Source organism: Betta splendens, chromosome 6 (assembly GCF_900634795.4).
Source record: "Betta splendens chromosome 6, fBetSpl5.4, whole genome shotgun sequence".
In the NCBI taxonomy this organism is placed as follows: Eukaryota; Metazoa; Chordata; class Actinopteri; order Anabantiformes; family Osphronemidae; genus Betta; species Betta splendens.
Window position 1 is genome coordinate 13169301 of NC_040886.2, and position 3548 is coordinate 13172848.

Genomic DNA, 3548 nt, shown 5'->3' on the forward strand with positions numbered 1-3548 from the left:
TGTAGTGGTAGTTTCCCCATGTGCTGCAGAACTGGTTGTGGGAGGATTTTATCTCTGAAAACAAAATGCATGTATCAACCAGATTGTAGGTAGTGTTAGAAATTATATTTGATTTGTTTATTGATGTTTGACATACATTTAGATAGAATTACCTGTCAGTACTGGCAATATAGTGGTTGAAGGTGTAGTCATAGAGGAGACAATACATTGTTGTGGTTAAATAATAGAAATTGTAAGTTAAATTATGCAAAGTTTCCAAATTAGATTTTTTAAATAGTTTCTATATTTAAATAATATAGAAACATCAGGAGGTTATAGAGAGTTGTCATTCTAGTCTGTGATCTAAGCAGCTTTGTGTCTGACTGTACATTACCAAAGGAGGCTCCAGACAGTCCGAGGCAGAGGGTGAACCACGGGATCACCCATTCCAGTTGCATCCTGGTTAGACTCATGATGCTTGCGTCCTCCCTGTCAGAGGCTGAGCTAAGTGCTACTGTGCCATCAGTGCCATCTTATATACATTTTTTAGTGTTTGCAATTTAGGAGGAGTAGGATCCTTTTTGGAAATCAACCCTTGTGGTTTCAATTTTTAGTTGAGGTTACACCCATGGAGAATTGTTGTAAGCACTTAGATCATGAATCATAGGATCATAGAACACTGTGGGAACTTAACTCAACAGCCTCATCATTTAGTGAAGTGCTCATCCGTTAATAACAGGATTAAGCATTGTTGAAAAAATAACCTCAGGAGATCATGAACCTTTGATTAAAGACATTTCTCATATTCAGCTGGATGCAGTTAAGTGTTCTTAAGTGTGGTGATTGGGATAAAACAGTAATAATAACAAAAGCACAAGTCTAAGATTGTTTTTTAAACAAAATGTTTTTTTAAATTCAATAAAAATACAACAAAACCATTGAAAAAAGAAAAAAAAGAACAGCACAGGAAGCAGTTCATACTGTACATCCTTGATTAAAGCCCTTACTCTGCATCAAGTCACATTCATCTTTAAACTCTCTAAATCATCTTGGTGGTTCATAAATTAAAAAATAATTGATAAAAGTTCTGCAGAGTTTCCTCTGAGCCACTGTACAGCTGTTGTACCAAACACATATACAGTACGTGAAGCTGCTTTCAATGGAGCCGCCATAGAAGACAACCAGCACTTTCTAGATTGTTCTTTCTGAGAGCCTGTAGGGAGTACAGCCAGTGCTGAATGTCATGGATGTGCAATACGTGTCTGTGATGTGTCTGCTGTTTACTTTACAGGGTGGAATGGAGTGTACTAAACCAGGCGTGAAAGAAATGCACACATGAACCCACAATTAGATTTGCTTCAGTGACTGTCAATAAAACCTTGAGTACAAAATGAGCCCATATATACTCAAATATTTTACGTATTCTGAAATAAGGCATGTATTAACACCTAATCTCTTTTAACACAGTAAAAAACAGACAAATTGACAGGCAAAAAACAGGCAAAAAATCATCCATTTCAACGCCACTCTGTTTTAAATTAACTGAAGCTGTCATTTTGGCTGCACATCCGTTGTTACAAACCTGCAGCTTTTTCTTTACTTCATCGTGTTTCACTGCAGCCTCCTAAAGCTGTCAAATTGGCAACAGTCCTGTCAGCTTCTAGATGAAGTCACAGTAAACCCGCCTATTGCTAAAATACTACTAATGATGATAGACAGCACAGTAAAGCTAAGCGCCATTATAGAGTCAATAGAAATTATTATATTAGCATTATATTCATAGGTTTACCTTGTGATTACAATATACTCCACAAAGTCTGAGATCAGAATCATTTCCTTCTGCAAACAGTTCCAGACATTAATCCCCAGTATTTCCCTGGTTGTCAGGCACCTAACACAGTTGCTTCACTACTTTGCTACAAGAACATTATTGTGAAGTAACTTTTGCCTGATTCTGTCTCACCCACCCCTGCCATAACATGGTCCATTCCGGTTCATTCAGAGCAAATAGGAATTTATAAAACCACTGAGTTGAATAAAGTCGGGCAGTGGCTTCTGTTGTGTAGTTACTATAAATCATTTGGCTCTGGATTTGCCTTTATGCAGGTGTTTGTGCTATTTTGTTGATCTAAATCAACCACCAGGGTGTTGACCTCCATTCAGAGCCAGCAGCAATTATTCAGTTTACCTCCACGTCTACTTAGGTTGTTTTAAGTTCCCAATTTTATTGCAGCAAGCACAGCAACATGGTTGGTTTAGATTACACACATCAGATGATCTCCCTAATAAGTTAGGACCCTGTAAAAATCCTTCACTCTGCTCCACCTTGGACAGTCTACTGCTGCTTAAACTGGCGTGACTCTACCTTCAGAGTAAAATTTACGAGGTAAGACAACAGTTAAAATAAGACGTTCCAAGTCATTTTTTTTTAATTTCTTTGGGTTCTTGAGCGTTATGCATTATAAAATGATTCTGCTTTGTACCCTGCTGTGAACATGTCAGAGCAATTATTTAAATTAGTCAGCAGATGGCGCTAATCTGCTAATATGGAGGAGCATTAAGGGTGCTTTCGCACCTTAACTCGAATGCTTTGGTCCGAATCAGCTTGTACCTATTTGTCCTTGGTTCGATTCTGCTTCACACAGAAAAAAACACGCGTACCCACGTGTGAACGTGGGTACGCGCACGTGAGAACGTTCTCTCCGTTTATTGGTCAGATATTTCTGCCGCGGGAACAAAAAGTAAGTATGGGAAGGAGGTCCTGTGTTGTGGACTACTGCACGTTTCTGTGACAACAATGGAGGTTAACCTGCGAGGGCTGGTCCTCACCCTACTTTTTTATTAATTTTTTTGCATTTACCACCTAACGCAAATATTACAGTTCGCGGTTACGGCTGGAAAACAGTATATTGGATCCCTAGATTCATCGAAGGCACATATCAAGGCAGTTCGGGAGGCGGCGTTTTATGCTAATCAGAGGAATATATTATCAAATAATGTGATTTGTGGCGTTTGGGCCCGTTTTGGTTCAGTTTGCGTTCTCACCAGGAGGAGACCTGGAGTTTGCCAGATGATGCGAATCGAGACAACCTCAATTGGGGGGGTCTCGGTGCGGTTTTGGTGATTTTGCGATTACCGTGTTCACACCAGACAAAGCAAACCATTTGATTGGACTTCTTCCCCCCCCTCCTTTTGGAGACACCTTAGATTCTAACTTTAGGCTGATAACCGAGTCTGAGACTTTTTCACCAATGGGATTCAGATTTTACACCAGATGTCCTTCCTGATGCTACCATCTACTGTATCTGTGATTGGGACCCGCGCAGAAGTCGCTGGCTTGCAGGTTGGTGTTATCACGATGGCTTTAGATATTGTATATAATGAGCACTCTTTGAGTGTGCTATATGTACAGTATGGGTTCTATGAAATTCAATACTACAAATGTTCAACTACAAATCTTTAAATTAAAATAAAAGTATAAAACGAATAAATGAAGGAAATGCTAGTTCCTTGTTATGAACAATACATCATGATAAAAAATAACCCGGAAATAAAATCAAGACCTCATA